This window comes from Leptinotarsa decemlineata, unplaced genomic scaffold (assembly GCF_025532065.1).
Source record: "Leptinotarsa decemlineata unplaced genomic scaffold, Ldec_3_MD MMD2_P_RNA_scaffold_5, whole genome shotgun sequence".
NCBI lineage: Eukaryota > Metazoa > Arthropoda > Insecta > Coleoptera > Chrysomelidae > Leptinotarsa > Leptinotarsa decemlineata.
Window position 1 is genome coordinate 8755204 of NW_027412532.1, and position 21436 is coordinate 8776639.

Consider the following 21436-nt stretch of genomic DNA (forward strand, 5'->3'; position numbering starts at 1 on the left):
ATATATTTCAAACACATCGGAAATTTACAGAAAATCATTACTTGGATCTTAAAAATGACAACTAGAAACACACTGTATGCATTTCAACTCCCCCGAAGTTTCTTGACCAAAGATCAAGAGGGCTTCTGCTTCCCTAACCTTCAACCTGCCGCGTCGCTATCACGCCAGTGAAGAAAGGAAGAAGAGGAAGAAGAAAAGGCATACTGCACCGAGGGTGTCTGGGAGAGAGTTTCCAGTGACCCACTTGTCTACCACAAGATGTGTGCCATCCTCATCATAAGCGGCTCTTTTGCCAGTCGGTAGCCGATTGTCGCACTCTCTAGAGTGCTTGGCCTGCTGCGATCGTCGCTTGTTCTTCCTCTTCGACGTCGTCCGTTCAGATCGTCTTCCTCTTGGTCGTTTCGCAGACGTGAAGTGTTTTTTTTTTTAATTTTTTGGTGTAGTGTCGGTGCAGTGTGGATTCGGACAATGTGCGCTTGAAGGTGAGTAACGATATGTGATGATTATTAAAATTTTTGGAGTTTTCAAGATTTTTCTATCGATGGCATGGAGGATAATAATGATGATATTCTTCGAGACTCTTGAAAACAATATCGGGTGGATTATCTTTTTTTTTAGAAAGTTTTCATTGGCATTCATTGAAAATTTTCGTCTCACAAGAATAAAGCCAAACGGGCTGTTTTCCAAAAACTATTACTTCAGACACTGATGAAATAAATTCCTATAATTAGTAATATAGTCACAAAATTCAATAATTTAGTTGTGACGATAACTTCTGTTTTGTTAATGTACCGATTTTGAAATGTTATTTTTTCGTTTCATTTTGTAAATATAAAAAAATTAAATAAAAAAATATGCATTATATTTCGTGCACGAAAATTATTTGTTTTAGTGAAAAATACTTCAAAAAATAACGGGTTCATTATGACATGAATGAGAATATGACGAAATGATATGAAAACAATTGTGGATAGTTTCCTCCATTATATATTTTTCAATATCACCATTTTCATTTCTCATGTAATAATGCAGAAGTGGAAAATCAGAAATGATTTTTTTTTATATTTTCGATGTTGTCAAATGCGAATCCATATTTAAACGTTTTTTTACAACCTTCAAAAAATATTCACTTCAGATTGATTTTTATTCTCTTCTACTTATCATGATATTTTTCATAGTTACATTTTTGAGGAATTATGATCAATATTCAATGACTATGAAAAAAAAATTCATACAAAGAACGATTTGAATTCTTCTCAATATATAAATGAAATGTCCATAAGTACTGGAGTGAATTTAGAAGAACCTGTTGGCCGAATGAAAAAGGTTTTAGAGAAAGTAGAAAACCAATAAAATGAAACTTAACGTTAAAAAACTGAAGCAATGATAATCACTACTAAGTTGAAATATAATCCAATAAATACAAACAACATAAATATAAAAATTGAAGATGAACGTATGGAAATAGTAATATCAGTGAAGTATTTGGGACTTCACTTTGATAATTGCTGATCATTGCCGACCACAAGTATATTGAAAAAAAGATTGCAAAAAAATTATATTATCTCTCAAGTAATAACTTATCAACAAATACACAAATTATGATATATAAATCAATAATCCACCCCTATTTTGACTACTGTGCATCTATTTTATTATCTTTTAATTTGAACAAAGTGCAACAAATACAAAAACTACAAAATCGGAAAATGAGAATAATTTCAAAATGTAATAGGTATACACCAATTTCTACCATGCTATCTGCTCTACAATGTCTCTAAGTATCCAAAAGATTATTCTATTGTCCCATGGTTTTCATTTATAAAACATTAAATAAAAAGACCCCACCTTACTTGCTATCATTAATAACTTTCAGTAATGACATTCATCACCATTCTACTAGGCACAACAGTCACATTCATATAAATAGAACAAATACAAAAAATAGTATAAGCAGTTTATTTTTCAAAGGTTTTGTCCGATTCAATGATTTACCTGATTCAACTAAATCCACTCTATCATTGAAGAGCGAACTGTTAAAATATATTCATGATCCTAATTTAATAAATGAATTCAATTCAAGGTATAAGATTGAAGATATGATTTCTGGTTTGCAATCTATTGAAAACACTTTTCACATGCCCGAACAAAAATAATGTCTTCTTACGAGTGTTTCGCTATCTGAGTTAGCAGCATCAGATAATTTCAGTTCAATCATAGTCATTGTTAGTTTGAGTTAATCTTATTCAAGGTCATTATCAGTTACTGACTATACTCTGTCCAACCAAGTAACAGAGTGCTACAAAACTTTATCATGCATAGCACAGGTGATCTCCCAGACAAGGCTGCTGGCATAGAGTCGCACTGAGGAATAACTGATTTTGATTATTTGATAATAAACTGGGTGTAGAAAAATTTTTCTCGGGTGGAGTGTAGGCATACAAATTAGCAGTTAATATATCGTATATGTAGACACCACAGACGTTAAAAAGTTATCGACCACAATGAATTCCGCCAGCCGATTGCAGATGAATATGATTGGCCAGCGTAAGAGGGCTTGTTTATTTTACTCAACAGATGCAAATGTGCAAATGATCACGCATCTGTCATTGTTTGGGTTTCTTTTTTTATTGGAAATAGTGTTGGCTGACCATTGGTACAATACATTTACAGAAATTGGGAAACGATGTCCATTATTTGATTACATACGTTACAGTTCGAAATTATTAAAAGATGATCTTATCCACACCTGGAAATTCCATTAGTCGTCTCCATTGGTTAGGACTGGCAGATATTCAACATGGCAGTGGTAATAATGATAATAGTTGTTACCAACTTCAATATGTGTGTTCTTAGTTGCCTGAAAGATTTGTACTGTATGAGAACTAACCACTTCCATATAGATATGTAATTGGGAGTCTTTATAGCCATTAGAATTTAACGAGCTTGATACCTGTTATTATATTGAAGAAAATTGTAAAGAATTCTCTGGAAATTTCAACCTGTGGGTAGAATTATCACACTCAAGTTGGGATAAGAAGATTCGAAATAAATTTATGAAGTACATCATCATATTGATTCAAAATTTGATAGATTCATTATAACATTGTTATATGGATTTTTATCCAACGTAAATAGGTATGGAATATATCTGATTGTGATGAATAATATCTGTTTTTTTATTAATGTAAATAATATTTTCAGGCATGAAGGCCATATCAAGAATGAACCTTCTTGTTGAATGTGGGTCAGTAGCTAAGACCTTAGTGGGTTCAAAATTCATATGGTGGTCAAACCTGTTGACATGCTCCGCTACCACGAATCTTTTTGGATGGAGTCTACAATCCCTTTTGTGAGAGTTTCTGTATCTGTGTCTGTAGAGTAGGGGGGGTGAGTGTAAGCCAACAGCACATAGGCCACATGTGACCCATTGTACATCCTCCCGAGGAGTGGTCCTCTTTGGTCATCGTCCATCCTGTCCTTTCCAGGAAGGTGGATAGGTCACTGGGAGACATCTCCTCTATATCGGCAGGTGTAGGCCAAGGCTCGCCTAACACACACTCTCTTATTGACGATAACTCTGAACATTCGCATAGGACATGCCTGACAGTTTCATCTTCTTGTTCACACATCCTGCATAGAGGTGTATCCACTAGCCCCATATTATGGAGGTGTTTCCTTAGTTGAAAGTGGCCAATCAGATATTTCGCAAGATATTTTTTCGGCGCCAGCTTCCAAGGGTCGCCCAGGGTGATCCTGGCAAGATTGCATCCTTCGATTCCATCCAATCTCTTTAGGGATTGAGCATGGGTGTAACATTTGGCTGGTTCCGTAATTGGCCGTAGGTGCCACTGGGTCCTAAAATTCTCAGTCCTGCCGCTTCCTTGGCTAAAGAGCCGGCAATGCGATTACCTTCATTCCTGTCGTGCTCTCCAACCCATCTCAGGATAATGTTATTATCTACCGTAGTGGCACTCTAGTACTAGCCCTGAGGTAACACCTTGTCTGTTCAAAGCTAATAGGGCTTGTCTGCTGTCAGTGCAGATTGTTATGTTCATACCAGAATTTTTTTTCTTGGTTATTTCTTTTGTGGCGATTGAGATACCTGCCAGTTCTGTTTGGACCACACTGATATTTTTTCTGGAGCTCAAAGTTCTCGAAGTTTGATCAACATAGATTTTGTTAAACGATTGACATGCAATACTGAATACCACATTCCATTGCATCATCCCGAAAGATGCGCGCTAGCATGCCAACAAGTTTGACCACCAAAAGAATTTTGATTCTACCAAGGTCTCAGCTAGTGAACCACATTCAATAAAAAGGTCCTTCATCGCTGAAAATATAAATTGCAATAATAAAAAAAATATTGATCATCACACTGAGATATATTTCTACCATGAAACAGCAAATCCTACTCGAAATAAAATTGACGTAGGTATATTGTTTCTATCCATTAGTTCATTACACTTGAACGGTACTCTTTTCTGTTCTGGGAATGTTGACATTAACAAAATCACTTGACTTCTCTCCGCCCGTATAGACTCACTTCCTCGAATGAATAAGCAAAAGTTCATCAGACTCGAAACAGAAAAAATAGAATTTTCATTTGTTTTGTGACACTTTTTCACAGTAACGTATCAGCTTGATCTAGGATGATCATGAAGGGAGCAAGGTGGTTGACTATCCGTCTTCACTCGGTATGTAGGTATGGTGAAACCATACTTCCAAGCCCCCGCTTGAGCCTTTGTTCACGAGATGAAGCTGTAAATAGTTTACAATCTATCTCCTAGATGGAAGTTTCGTACATATAGTGGATCCGCGTTGAAATTAATCGAGTCCCAGGTACTTGCTCTCTGATGAGATTTTTTCTACACTGTGATAAATACACAATACCTTTACAAGATCCTGATTTCAAATTTTGTACTGTGTGTTCAGAAACTGTCTTGAAATGCACCAATATAATCAAAAGCAATGCTGTAGGGTCTGATAGAACCTCTATTCGCATGCATGCTAAACTTGATAGTACCTCATTTATTGAAGCTTAATACACATATTTTTAACTTTGCCATCGAATCCAATATATTCTTCTCTCTGTGGAAACACGCTAATGTCAGACCATTAGCTAAATGTAAAAATCCTGCAGAATTGTCTGATATAAGACCAATCAGTATTCTTTCAACTCTCTCGAAAGCGTTTGAAATGATAATTGAAGAACAGGTCTCGAGATATATTAGTATGAATAATCTCATGCTGAAGTTCAGTCTGGATTTCGTCCTCAATACAGTACAACCACAGCATTGAATCTATGTAAGTAACATTCCAACTCTTTCATTCACTATATTATGTAGGAATCCTGTGAATGATATCTGATTCAATGCCATAACGAATGTTTGAGATACAAACTGGAAGAAAAAGGTATTTATTGTATAATTCAGTGTTTATACAAAAGTATTTGATCAGAGAGTATTATTCATTCGTGTAATCTAATGATCATATGAAAATACCCGATTCGAAAGGGTATTTTCTTATTCCAGTTTGTGCCTGAAAGTTACTTCGTTTAAAAAAAAGTCTGTTTTTCCATTAATCAGCTGTCGCCCCTATACGAACGACAAATCTCAGAAGTTGAGAAATTTGTGCGAGCTAAGGACTAACGAGGTCTTACCCTTCAATGTGTGATTCCTAACACGGGTTGGACGGTAGCAAGTGAAAATCGAGCGTTCAGCCTGGGGCTTGAACCATCGACTCACACATAGGCCGATTGACTGAGTGAACAAAGCACCCACATCGAACCGCTCGGCTACCGACCGACCATTCAAAATTTGAGATGAACCAATTTTTTCAATCATCTTCAAATATTTCGGTTTTTGTGTTCCCTTGAGTCAATTCTTTGTTGTCTTCATTTATTGAAATTCTGGGTCCTTGACCGGTTATTATAGATATTATCATTCATCTGTGATCAGAGAAATATGTGCCAAAATTGATCTGACACACCTTTTCTTGTGAAAAACAACAACAAAAAAGAAATCTAAGAGGCTCATTTCAGTGTTTTGCAACTTATTCCGTTGCAGACCCATAAATCAACATTTTGATTGTTCTTTTTTCACCGGTGGCTTCGTCTGCCAGGACCGTTCTCTGAAATTACACTTCGCATCCAAATTGCATACATTCAATATGCACTTCCAGTTTTTAATTCCATGTTTTCGAGCGAACATACGAAAATCGTGATTATTAAAAACCTAATTTAAGAGGTATACCCATCCGAGAAATCATCCTGAGAACCTGTAATTTCGAATAATTTTCTCCCAATTACTATCAAAACTCTCATTCTGTTTGAGCAGGCTTGAAAGGTGAAACTTATTAGGAGTAGTTGAATTCCCTGTCAATAATTGCGTTCTGACCAAAGCACGCACTCTTCAAAACGATGAATAACTTTTCGGTAAATCGTTCACTCAACGAGGTAATAAACAATTTATTGTTTCGAGTTGTTGAGTAGGGACGAGGAAAGCATTTGTCATTTGAAATAAGCATACTTCAGAAATACCCAATGATTCATAAATTGAAACTTCAAACCGAAGACATTCAATTAGATACAGAACTGTGTTTAAACCCTACAAAATACAAATGAAACAGAACACAGAGTAAGATGCTACAAATACAATACACATATATATAAAGACGGCTCAAAAAGCAAAGAAGGCTCAGGATGTGGAGTTCACTTCAGATCACTAAGGATTAAGTGAGGAATGGGAAAAAAACCAGCGTGTTTCAAACATAACTAACTGATATCTCGATTGCCAGGAAAAGAATTTCGGGCAAAACCATTACAATCTGCACTGATAGCAGACAAGCCCTATTAGCCTGGAAAAGACAACCTGTCACCTCAAGGTTAGTACTACTAGTGCGACTAAGATTTAGCCAAAGCCTTGGTAGATAATAACATTATCCTGAGGGGGGTAAAGGGCACGACAGAAGTAAAGGTAATCGCATTGCCGACTCTGCAGCCAAGGAAGTGGCTAGACTAAGAATTTTAGGATCCAGTGACACCTACGGCCTGAGGACTTCGACAATTGCGGACCAAGTCAAACGTCACATCCATGCTCAATCCATAAAGAGATGGGATGAAATCAAACGATGTAGTCCTGCCGGGATAACCCTGTATGATCCTGAGAAGCTGGTGTCGAAGAAATATCTGGCGATGACAAGAAAAACCTACGCTTAACAGTAGGATTTTTGACTAGCCACTGTCAACTGAGGAAACACCTCCATATTATGGGGCTAGTGGACACACCTCTATGCAGGATGTGTTAACAGGAAGATGAAAGTCAGGCATATCTTATGCGAGTGTCCGGAGTTACCGTCAATAAGAGAGTGTGTGTTCGGCGAGTCTCAGCCTACAACTGCCGATATAAAGGAGGTGTTTCCTAGTGACCCGTCCACCTTTCTGGAAACGACAGGGGGACGATGACCTCGGAGGACAAATCCTCGGGACGATGTACAGTGAGTCGAACAACAACCCTCAAACATTGTGTGAGATACGAATCGTTATAAGAATAATTGATATTACTCTCATTTGGGAATCTCATTTAGAAATATTCCTGATATAAGTCTTAGAAAAACTATAGTATTACACTCGCGAGAAATGGTCATCCCTTGTTCGAGTTATTTTTGACAAACTTCTTTCTCAAGGTTGTTGACCACACTAGCTCGAATGTTATACTATATGATCTTCCATTAGGCACTTCCTATCTCTGGATTTAATTGAAACAAAGTGTGTATGAATTTCATCGATTCGGACTTCCATTGTCTAATATGATATTTAGACAGAAAGACAAAAAGCTTTTTCTCACGAATAACTCATTTTCCTTATGAAATAACGACGTAATGTTGATGAACAAGTCTTCCAAAAATTCCCAAATCTATCTGGAATACATGACACTAATTTGGTGACAGAACACACATATCAATTTTATAAATGTTCAGCCAGATCCGGTATATCAAACTTGGAAAATACTTCAAGTGGATAGAGATGCTGCTTTGGGAATTTCGATATGGTTTTTCATCTGATTAAAAATAATATTCGACCCAGATATAATGGAATTATATTTTTTATGAATATAAATCTCGAGTCTGCAGTTTTCCAAAAAGACAACTGGATATTAAACAGTCTGATTCTGAGAGAGGGGCATTACATATCATCAAGGAAATAATGAAGTTTAATCATTTTAAAAAGTAGGCCCTTGATCTGAAGCCGAAAGAAGTCATTTCGGAATATTTAATAACTCAATTATCAAAATGATGTTTTTCGATAATGATTTGCAATATTCGGAGCATATATTGAGGAGGCTGTAATTTCATTAATGATGAAAATGAAATTATAGACTTGCCATGCAAGTCTAAATAAAAAAAACTTGAGTCTGAATGGTGTGGGAAGTTACTGAAATAAGTTTCGAAAACCGTTCGAAACTGTGATGGAAATTCAAGCATGTTTTTCATTCTAGGAGTTCTAAATAGAGATGAAATAGAATCGACCTTCCCTTCACACATCTGTATTTCAAAGGTTGATTTTTCAAATTAGAATTTGTACAAACATTTGATCCAGTTCCTTTATTTCTTCTTGGATTCATACAGTAATTCCATTTGGTGCGTATAATAGCTCTTCCCTCTCACCGCTTCATCTGTTTTAGCGGAAGCTGACCGTTGAGTGGTGGTTGGTCGTGTTCCACTTGATTAGAGGTTCCCATATGTTGCGTATATTTACGCCTGATTGACTAGATGCGTTGTTGGACAACATATATGAGACTTATTTGAATTTTCTACCCAACCAGTGATCCTCCTTGTGAATGATTTCATCTTGAGACCAGATAACATAAAGTGGTCTCAAGCTGGAATCATTCACACTGGTTTAGGAAACGCATATAGCCAAGCAAGCGTAGAGATACGCAACGTATGGAAATCAAGAAGACCATGACCAACACTTGCCAAACGGTCAGCTCCTGCTAAAACCAATGAAGTGGAGAGAGAAGAGGGGATAGGTGAAAGTACTTGAATGACCTCTAAATAGTCAGATCTCGGAGAAATAAGTCCAGTCATCATTCGAAGATGATTGTGGATACTAACAATCGAAACGTCGTGAAGTAACTTGGCTTGTAATCTTTCAATTTTTAATTTTCATTTCTTGTTAATGATTTTCAATTGTTGCTTATATTTTATGTTATTGTAATTTTATATAAATTTTATAATATTAGACAAACTATACACCCTAAACAGCTGGAACTGTGAACATATGTTCCAGAGGAGTGTACCAACATATAAAAGTTTACAAAAAATCGCTAATGAAATACACGCAGCTCGCGAAATTTGTACATTCATCTCATTTCTTAAACGATCCACCATTAATATTTACTTTTATTTTGCAGGATTTTCGGTTGTGAAAAGAATGAAGATATATACAGTAGACCTTTTCAGTGCCAACAACGAAAAGTACCTGTGAGTCGTAATTTTCAAAAAAGTCAGAAACGTTCAGTATGAGGTGGAAGTTGAAGTGTTCCTGAATATTTGAAGGAGAAATTCTGAAGTAGACAATAGTCAGGAAATGACTGATAGAGGGATCGTAGTGAAATTACTGACAGGTATGTTGAATGAAATTACATTTTGATAAAAAAATTGTTAAAACGCATAGACATTCTTCATATTGATACTGACATGTTCGTTGATATGATAACTATTTGAACGAAAACTCATGTTTGAGTTCCACTTTGTTCTTCAATTTGTTGATTTTATGGATTGTTGAGCTCTACCGAAGTAATAAAACATATATTTTGACCTAAGTGCATCTTCATCAGAATAACTGGCAGAAAGTTTCCCATCTCATTATACACATATCATTGGGTCTTTCATTTTCTCTGAACTCAAATTGTTATTTAAATAACTTTTTAACTTTCAATTTAGTATATTCCACTAATTCGGAAAGTAGGAGTGGTTCGCAATTTGACGAAAAATTAGCAATTGAGGAATTATACACCCAGTAGACCTAACATACAAACATTGTTTCAACTCGAAATTCCAACATCAGCTCTTTTCTTGTGATGAATAATAACAGTGTTTTTTATTGAAACATCAATTAATTTCACTAAGACTCTAAAAAATAGTTCAGACCCTCCGAAATTGAATGGCGCAGATATTTCAAACTCATCAGAGGCGCGAAAGGGCATTGCTACGGTCCTTAATTTTCAAGAAAGTTGTTTCGAAGAATATTTTCGATCTTCCACTAATTGTTACCCCCAGAAAGTTAAAAGGGGCGGGACATATATTGCGTTTGTTGAACCGCCTGTTCTAAATTTGATTTTCGATAATGTACCCCACATAACTTTAATCAGTCATGAAATAAATGAACAGGGGTTTTTTTCATCTGGTAGAGTAATCGGCATCGGTCATGATTATTTGGAATTCGTGTATGTACTTATTAAAACATCAGCAAGCCTATCAAAATCGGTCAACATTCTAACTTTGAGCAATTTTTCACTTCGAAACTCTGAACTGTCAATCTTGTAACAGCTATTTTCTGGCAAAAGAACCTCAATAATCTATAAACTTCATTCAAAGTGCCAGCCGGCACTCAGTGACTCTACAGTTTACACTCTATACAACTGTGAAGTAAGCGGTCATTGGATCCAAGACTCGTGTGCCATGCTATGTCTGGCTATTATAAAGCAAGCTGGTTTAATTATGGGATTGGAGAGTAAGGTTAGGTGAGTGGGTCTATTCGATCCTCCACCGCAACCCACAAGGGTTTATTGTGGCTCACACCTATTCACACTCGACCTAATAAACTCAGCTTCTTAGCGAAGCCGACTAGTTTGTATGGTGAGTGGACTTTCAGGTCAAATGGTGAGAGTACAGCGCTGCCTGATTCAGTCCTCAGCGGGGCAGGCACAAAGTATGTGCTCTGTTGTTTCATCATTTTCCAAACAGAGGCGACACACATTGTATTACGACAGTGCGAGTCTCTGCAGATGATGATTCAAATGATAGAACCTGTAGGAAGGACTGTTAGACATCGTAGTTCATCCCTATAATAGGTCATTAATTGTTTGGTATCAAGCTTCGAAGGGTGAATAAACGCCTTGAAGTGAGCCAATACCGGAAGATTCTGTCAGAAGTCCATAAATCTTCCAGATATTCAATCTTTGCTTAGCAAAGCCTAAAGCGATGCCAATGAGAGGTTCAGGTCCGATGAAGCTGCTTGCAGCACCCTCTACTGCAAGGGAGTTAGCAGCCTCATTGCCTTCCAGGCCAGTATGGCTAGGAATCCAGTCCAGAGAGAATCTGTTAAGTCTTCCTATAGAGGAGAGTCGTTTTCGGCAATTTCCTACCAATTTAGACGTTGCTCGGTAGGAGTCAATAGTAGGAGTCAATAGAGAATATGTTTATTGACTAGTACATGGGGTTGGATTCTCCCAATCTCTCCGCACACAATTCAATAGCGTAAATTTTCGCTAGTTTCGCATAGTTTCCTAGGCAGGTTGATATCTCTGTACTGAGTCTGCGACTGAAAACACCTGCATCAGAACCGAAAGGTGTTTTGGATCCATTTGTGAACCAACAACTATCTGCCCTTGATATTTCCTTCTCTTAGAGGATCCAGTCCAGTCCTGACAGTTGGAGGCATGAGGTCAGAGGTCATTTCCAGAATGCTGTGACTTCCAGTTGCACTCTTCATTAAATTCTTCATTAAATTGATTTGCGCAATTGGCAATGTGCACAAGTCTATATGCAGTCCATCTAGCCTCTTTGTCCAGAAAAATGTGGAGAGGAGCTAAATCTAGAAGGAAATCCATGGCCGCTGACGGTGTGGTATAGATGACAACACTGATGGCACTCTGTAAGCCAGAGAGCTTCGTCTGGGCCCTTATCTGTAAAGCTTTTGTCCACCAGGTAATTCCACCATAAGTGATAATTGGTATGACAATCCAATGGATTTCTTTGGGACCTAAACCCCAAGTTTTACCACAAATCCTTCTACATATCCATAGAGACAGAACTTTTTCCAAGAGAGCGTTCCAGGTGAGTTTTTTCATCAAAGAAAATGCCAAGAAATTGGAGAGTAGTGAAGGCATCATTCGATTCTTCTAATCAAAACAACCATTTCAACAGAGGGGACTGGGTAGAATCTGCGGTGTTCGGAGAATGAATCAGGATAATTCATCCGTTTTTCCCCACCTGGTGAAACAGTATTCGCTTCATCCGGAGCAGAAAACACTCAATATGAGCCCTTTGCTAAATAGGTTCCAACTCGATGACAGAATTAAGTTTCATCAGGAGCTGAATCATTCAAGTGATATTGATTCACAGTAAAAAATTTACTAAATACATAGTTTTTAAATATTGTCTAAGAATCGAATAGCATCTGATGAAAATTCAATGTTTCAATTTCAACAGTTACCAAATACAATCATTATGCGAAGATGTCTTACAAAACAAACAATATACCTGAATTGTTGTGACAATAATAATATTATTAACGCTAGTTGACTGTATTTCAAAATTCAATCTGTGATATTATAACTGGTTACACTTTTGTGAGTTAAAACAATATGAATGACCTGTTGCATGATCATTTTGATATTAACTGCTACTGCATTGTTATGGAATTGTTTTCGCTTACTTTCTCTTATTCGACATAATAGTTATAATCGTCCGCCTACGTCGGAGTATTGAAGTAAGGACACCCCACATGGTTTTCCTCCGGTTACATAATACTTGCTTCAATTAACATCTAACTGGAAACTTGTTAATTCAGCATCTGTTGGTGTATGGAGTATCAGATAACGTGACAATCTATTATGATAATAGCGTTCCCAAATACGTGATATCAAATTTCTTGATTGAGATAGCTCCGGAAATTTTAAGTTCATTAATGACTTAATCGATTTGAATATATTTGATAAGTGACGTTGACATAGTTGGATTTTCACTAACCCAAAATGATAATGAACTGTTGATAGTTCATTTGGATTATGATGAAACAATTAAAATCATTCAAAAAGTCAATGTCTTGCAAATGTTTCATATGTTGTATTACACGAAAATTCATGAATAATTTAACGTATTTGAAAGGAATGGGGTATTATAAAGCTTTCTTAGGTAGGACTGAACTTGAATAATAGAAAAATGATCCATCTCCGTGACATTTTTGATATCAAAGTGATAAATAATGTCAAAAAGCTATTTCCTCAAGTAAGTATTTGATTGTGAACTAGAGAGTAAAACTGAACAGAAAAACTGATTCAATCAAATGTCCGAGTGGGGCATCTTTAACTTGCACACAATGGTATAAATGAACATTTGTTTCCTCCCTTACATTCTGAAGATGATCAGGTGTAAATCCGTGGTGATCCTCGTAATTTTTTCATGTAAAACATCCACAGTTGTTTGGTTGCGTCTTTGAGACTGTTCATTTCAATCATCTCTACAGAAAGTCCAGTGGAATCAAATCGGTAAAGCTGTAGAACCTCTCGTTACGAACCATGAACCTGGAAAGTTATGATTGAGTTACTGTCACAGTGATACGATGCAATGAGGATAGGCCTCATTTTGAGAAACTACCCCATTTTGCAACTGGATTCAACTGGATTCAACTGGATGGCATTGTTATTGATTGTTATTACTTCATTCTTCAGCAAACTGAAATACTCTTCACTAGTTAATTGCTTTCGGAAAGATTGGCCCTGTGATATGGTCACCCAAAATTCCTGCCAAAAGAGTTGATTTTTGGGTGTAAATTCGGCTACATATTGGGTTTTCAGATCAAAGGTACATTTGCCTAAGAAATATCAAAACTGTTTTGCATTCACACGAGAGGATATTACTGTGGGAGATTTGGTAAATCCTTTTTTATTTTTCCCAAAAAAAGGTCAAACAAGTATTCCTCTCTTCTAAAAACAAAGTTTCTATGGGATTGAAACAAGGAGTTGTATGCCCAGTTTACGAACTGTCTTGGTTCAATTCCATTACTAATGTTTGTTTCGATACGAGCGGATCTTCTTGAGAAAACTCACGGGAATTATTTGGAATCAATGTCCAACAAAGGGACATTGATTCCATCATCTGGTGGCAACATTTTGATTATCTGCTGATTTTGGAGAGGAATACGATAAATTAAATAAACTTGAAACTATACGATGATACGATGTTCTGACTATTCGTCAACACTCGAATGTCATGTATGATATTCTTAAAAATGGCTCTTCGTACAATCTTTTATCTATAGAAGATTGAGATTATTATCTCAGTAATTCATAATATTCCGAAGCAATCTTCTTGATTACAGAAATGTTCTGATGAAGAGAAGCATTTTTGGAGCATAACAATTATTTATCAGAAAGGTTGTCGCATAGAAGTTGGCTTGTATGGTATTTTTAGGTTCAAGAGTATGGCAAGCATTATGCCAATAATTAGTACAACCATTTCAATAAATGATTGTTCTCTACTGATTGGAACTTTTATTGTTTCATATTGACAGCTAAAAAAAAAGAATACAATATATTTATCAGCCCAAGTATGAAAACTAACAAGTTTCAATGAATTCAGTACTTCACACGGAGTATACTTCATCATCGATACAACAACAATAGCAAAGGAGTACCAAAGGCTAAAATGAAGCACCCGTTATGTCATTGAGTATAAACTAACACTACATTATGCTGGATATGCTGAAAGCAGAGGCATATGGCCACTGACCTGAGAGAAGAGAAGGTCAGATGCTTTGACCCAAAGACTTCAATTTTGTTGAAAGAAATCCCATGTATGAGCCCATCCCTATGTAGCCGTAGGAATGAAGCACTGTCTGAAGCTTTGATGAGGGCCTTTTGCTGGACAAGTTTCAACACGGTGACCGTGTTGTGGTCATCTGTTTCATTGTCAAAAACTGAACCAAGTTGATAAACTATTCGGACAGCTGCTTCATAAAAAATGCTCCAATTTCTACTCAATGATGATTGAGAATCATGCAGACATAGATATTCGAACTCTTAATGATCTATTTCATTCGTTTTTTCTAATTTTTTTGAATGATATTCGTACCACTTGGAACTTCATGCGACTAATGAGAGACTAAGTTATGAAAGGAACCACCCTAGTTAGACCATGCTGATGAAACTTTCAGTTTCAGCTTCAGCTCAGTTGACCTGAGAAGAGCAAAAAAAAATTCCCTCTTTTGAAATTATTTGAAAGGAAAAATTCTTACGCTCCCGATATCACAAATTGGGATATGAATATTGATTTTTTTGATAAATCTCTAACACAGAAATCATTTTTCTCCTATGGACCAAAACTATATAACATATTGCCATTAAATATAAAACAAATTAAAACAACCTATTGATTCAAAATATAAATTGAAAAAATAGTTCTAGAAAACTTCACAAAATATCGTCCTCACCTCACTCCACCTTCAGTACTTTCATCATTTCAATTGCTGAAAATTGCTATACTTATTTTTTTTATTTTCTTTTTTCCATGTATTAATGCATTTTTGGATTCATCAGAAGAAGTCGGCAAAACGGAAAATTGTACCAGATTTTGTATTGTATAATTATCATATATGTGTTTTTCCATTAACCAGCTGTCGCAATGTTGAAGAAAAATCTGCATCGGCTGCAGGGGTGGTTATTGATAATATTATTATTGTTGGATGAATCTTTTGAAGAAGTAGCTTTTTGTTTAGTTTTATCTCTGGCAATTCTTCCATTGAAGTTTTCCGTGTATGTCAGCGGGTATGTTTCCCCAGATTTTTTAAAGTTTTCCATCGTATCGAAATTTTGAAAAACTCCAGATGGTTTTGATCTCATAGAATCTATCTGATGCATGAATCGGCCAGTATTGGGTCAATTCATTTGGTTTCTTCAGTTCTTTACCGTATTCTTAGAGTAATCTTGAGGTTGATCTTGGCTTCATTAATAATCCAATTGCAGCTTGACTGTCTCTAGGGTTATAGACTCCCTCATTCAGTTGAAGCTTTCAAGAACTATTTCTTGCGCATTCAAAACTGCATATACTTTTGCCTACTGTGAATCGACTGAGTTGTTCAATATATGGCGTTCCTCAAGGGTCTATTTGGGGACCACTGCTATTTGCTATATATACATCGAATTTAGTCAAGAGTCTTCAGTACTGCAAAATACTCCTACATGCTGATGACACTCAACTTTATTATAGATTTCCTTCACAAATGACTGATACTGCTTGTTGTCGAATAAATGAAGATCTCAAAGCTATCACAGGGGCAGCCTCAAACCACTGTATGATTATTGATACTAGTGAATCTAATGTCATTGTTTTTGGCAGTCGCAGTACTGTACTTAATGATTTTGCTGTTAGCATACATGAAACTTCTCTCACAACTGTTCAAGAAGCGAAAAATCTGGGAGTTCTGCTAGATGCCAATCTCAGTTTTGAAAAACACGTCAATATACGGTCGAATACATTTCTTTTCATTGAGGTTGAGGACAATATTATGTGAGGCAACAGTCCTTTCAAATTTCAATTATGCAGATGAACTCTTTGGTCCATGTTCAACTAGTCAATATGAAACAAAACTTCAAAAAGTTCAAAATTCTTGCTTGTTGATCTATGGCATCAGGAGACGTCAAAGAATTTCACACAAACTCAAAACTGTTGGATGGTTGAATATAAGTAATAGAAGACTTCTTCATTCTACAGTACTCTTCCATGAAGTACAAAACCCCAACTTTTTCATATTTTTGTCCATACTGTTCATTAACTGTTGAACCTTATTAGTTGTAGACGATAAAGATATTATTATTATTATTATTTATTTTTATATTGTAATTGTTATCGCACAGTATATTCCAGCCCCCGGTGTAATGTGATTTGACGTTAGTTTTTCTGCATACTTATTGAAAATTTTCTAGTGAATTTTTAGGCCTGGTTCACTTTTGCCTTCCTGGTTATCATGAAATGTGAAGGGGGTTGACTAATATTCTTAATGCTGCTGTTATACACAAACACTTTGCAAAGTTAATTGATGTTTCATTTTCAATACCCCGAATCGAAGATGCATTTGTTATCATTGGTTTTACCACAATTATATATAATCAATACATCATGTTATTAGTTCAGCAATGGTACTAGAGACATTTCATGAATTCCAGCCTATTCGGTCGACCATATCTATTTGAAATATTGATACAATGTTTGAATAGTGTTCGTAAACAGCTATTTACTAATTATTGGTTCCATTTGAGAGGTTCTGCTCTAATTGGTATCAGAATTACTGAAAATAATCATCTCGCATTAGTTTATCGTGTATTCAAAGGGAAATGGCTCACGTGACATTCATAGAAATAATTTAGTTTCAGAATAAAACAACAAATATAAATGCCTCTGGGAATATTCTTAGAGAAGTTCATTAGCATGTTCATATGAAAATTCAATAGTAGAAAACATTTTTCAATTTGATAAAACAATTACCTTCCCATACGGATAAATTTACAAAAAAAAAAAATTTCCTGTCATTACTAAATATCTGAAGTTACTGAAAATTACTTGGTGGATTAACGGAACTAAACTGAAACTGTTCAAAAGTCAACTCAAAATGAGACAGATATAAATAAATGCGCATTGAATTCAACAACTCAGTATCTTTTCTCAAAAATGTTGAATCTCTCACCCTCGATTGATTGTTGATTACGACCAACGTGTGATTGACAAAAACATAATTATACGGCTCTTCAAACTTAGATTTTATGTTCGTGAATGCCCTGAAGAAAACGTTGCCAAAAAAATATTAGTTGCAAGGAACATTGATCCGGTTACCCAACTAATTTCTCTCGGAAATAAATATAATTACTGTGAAAACATTATTTCAATCGTACTCAAATTCATTCCAATGCATGTTCAAACTGTTTATCATTTACTTCTTTTTAGTACTTCAGTAGTACATAATTTGTTGTCAAGAGGAAGCTACAACATTTTTTGAATCGAAACAGACGTCTTGTAGTATCTAGCAATCTCTTATTGTGTAAGAAACATCTATCAGGCGATTTAGCAGGCCGTTCTGATCACGTTTGATTTCCCACCGGTTTGGATAATTGTCATCTAGCTACTTTTGGACCAGCCTGATGAAATGAAAAGATACACCTATTCTTTCCGAAATGAACCATCTAACTTGCTCTCCTAGAATAGCTCACTAAATCACCTGAAAGGATACCTCTAGATGTTTATTAGCGAATATGTGATTAACATAGGTATATAATACACAACCACAATGTATTTCAGAACTCGAGGATATAAAAAAATGCTTGCAATGAAATTATCACAGGAACATTTCATAGTGTGACAAATGAATTCGTTAACAGTTTTTAGTTATTATGAGAAACTAAATGGCGAATATTTTGGATATTCATTGAAATAACCTGGGATGAGTTTGTTTTTCAATATGAAACTAGTAATTGCTCAGGTACGACTGGTCCGACTTCAAAAATAAAAAAGTGTTAGTGTCTCAAGTGAATTATCGCAAAACAACTCTTTCACTATTGTCTTCTCTACCGAAAAGTATCAAACATGATGTGTTTTACGAGAATTTTGTTCCGAGGGGGACTATTAACACATTTTTTTAAACAAAAAAACCTTTATTTGTGAAATTATAAAACAACAATGAAAATTAATTGGCACCCCGGGCGACTTCATTGATTCCAGTGGCGCATTTGCTTTTTCAGCTGCAGGGTAACCCGGAAAAACCTGCAGCACCACGTCATCTGAAGATCTTGATCTGCCAATGTCCTCTCTCTCATAAAACAAAATGTAGGGTGTCTCCAGAGGCTCCATCAACTTCAATACATCACCAGAACACTTCGTGACACGACTATCATCAAACTTAAACCAGTCCGTTTCGTCTTTGACCAAGGCGTAATAATGACCAAATTCAACGCCAGAACCACAGTGAGCGATGACTGCATGAATATTATAATAGTGGTCTGCTAGATTGAAGTATTCTTACATTTCGAACCTTCGAAAGAGTTTGGTGCTTCCGTCAGAGGTTGAGTCTTGTTTGAAGATCAACAGTGTTATTACTAGATTGACTGGTGCCTCAGGTATACTTGTTTCCTTATAAACAGTCAGTATGGCGCATGTTTGGCAATACAGTCGATCATCACATTATTTTGTATAGCTTTCCTGTGTAATATATGATTCAGTTAATCCAGTATGATTGATTGTTGTACAAAATACATAAGGAAAAATATTTTTGTGAGATTCAATGCTATTTATATTCGAAAGTAATTTATTTGTATAAGTTTTCTCTTCCAGAGTCTATTTGACTAAAGTTTGTGTGGTGTTCGACCATCACGTGTGGAAAGATTCCATTTAATTTTTTCGACCCCTCTTTGGAAGTCACTTAGTCTTCAATCTTCATATATGTATACAAAAGTCTCACCAAGGTCATGTTTCATAAAAATAGTTTTCAATCACTTATCAACTGTGACTTTGGTAATAAACTAAATAGGACTGATTCTTCTTTACATTTCTACAAATAGATTTCTTAAAGTCTAAGTATATAGGACCATTGTTTTTCTTCACTGATTTATTTAGAAAATCATGAATAGCTGTGGAATTTATATATTTTGGTACGATTTTTCAGAAATTTTTTAGTCTGTTTTCACTGGGGCATATTATTTCAAAGCTATATTTCAAGTGGAAATATATCAAAGCCTCAGTACTTTTGGTTGGTGAATAGTAATATCCACTATGTATACTACTTGGCCATTATTGAATGTCATCAAAACCATAATCATTACGATTACATTATTCACAATAATACTGTTTTCTGCAGGATGCTATCGCTTAGGAGGAACTACTCAGGCAAAAACGAGATTTAATCTATGTATATCCATTTTATAGTAATGTGCTTGCAAATTAGACATTTAGAAGCAATCGAGAATGAAATTGTGATAATTAATTTAACACTTTGCAAGTAATGCAAGAAATTGTTAAGTGTTTCATGCTCTCCACCTGGTGAAGATTTTCATCTGGCCGGTTTTTGTCAGTAGACTTGATGGTAGACTTTCTTCGCTCTTATTACAGACGTCACTTTTTGCTTACTTGTTAACGTTCGAGTGGATTGTGCTGATGAATGATTGGAAACTGCCTGTATCCATTCCGGGGTTTTTGTTGCTACTCTTGTTCCTTGTTCTTTGTCTAGTTTGATATGTCTTTTACTTTGCGTTTATTGAGGACTTTGAGTTGTTCATTTCCAAAATACTGACATTGAAAATGCATTCATGAGAGAAGTCACTTTCATGGTCGCATAATAACGGCCTTGGACAGAAAAAAGTATGTGCTGGGATTCTTCATTGATTTTTCACGTGCGTTTGATTGTATTAATCACAAGCCTTTTACTGGAAAAACTCTCAAGATATGGGGTGAGAGGACTGCCACTCAATTTATTGACCTCTTATTTCAAAAATAGGAGACAAATAGTGAAAATTGGGGAGAATATAAGTTCTGTAAAAATACATTGCTGATGGTGTGCCTCAGGGATCCATTTTGGGACCTTTTCTGTATTTAGTATTTGCAAACGATCTATTAGTGTATCTAAATGGAAATTCTCTAACTCACTGTATTTGTTACGCTGATGACACGAATATACTGGTTATTGAAGATGATCCAAACACTGTTATAAATATAACTGAAATCACTTTCAGTAGAGTCATGGCTTGGTGTGAAAAAAACAACTTGATAATGGATAAAAAAAATTGTATGTTTCAATTCACGGTACGACCACAACACCATGAGGTGAGTCAATACCAGAATACCGAATTACAATTGGACCCCACAACAACAACTGAATTGTTAGGAGTTACCTTTGACAACAACTTGCAGTAGAAGCCACAAGTAGATAATTTGTGTAAAAAGCTCAGAAATTCTTGTTATTCTCTCAGGCATCTCTCCACTCACTGCAGTCAAGAGATTTACATTACGCTTTATTATGCGAATTTTAATTCTCACCTCACATATGGGATACTGAACTGGGGTACAAGCTCCTCTGTGGATCGAGTGTTTATGATACAGAAGTATGCAGTAAGGATCATTGCTAAGTTAGGATTTGGGGAGTCCTGTAAGGGAGAATTTCAGAATTTGAATACATTAACAGTTGCAGGATTATACATACTTGAGGCATGTAAATATGTATACTGCAATAAAAACAAATTGGCTGCCAACAGATCCTCACATACACATTTGACACGATATGGCTACCTACTTCTACCCAGCCTATATCGAACTGCTCTCTACCAAAAAAGCTTCGACTATCAGGGATGCAAACTGTATAACAAACTTCGCGACGACATTAAAGTTCCAGGAAATGAACATATTTTCAAGAGAAAAGTTAGGCTACTCTCATTGTCTAAAAACTGCT

The 21436-nt window shown here is 35.8% G+C and overlaps 1 protein-coding gene across 1 annotated transcript in view; it reads left to right on the forward strand.

Moving 5' to 3' along the window:
* Positions 1 to 285: 285 nt before the first annotated feature.
* Positions 286 to 21436, forward strand: part of Sb (serine proteinase stubble) — a 192368-nt gene continuing 171217 nt past the window's right edge. The window contains exons 1-2 of the mRNA XM_074169485.1: positions 286 to 482; positions 9420 to 9632. The gene's annotated coding sequence lies outside the window, so the exon portion shown is untranslated. The remainder of the gene's footprint in view (positions 483 to 9419; positions 9633 to 21436) is intronic.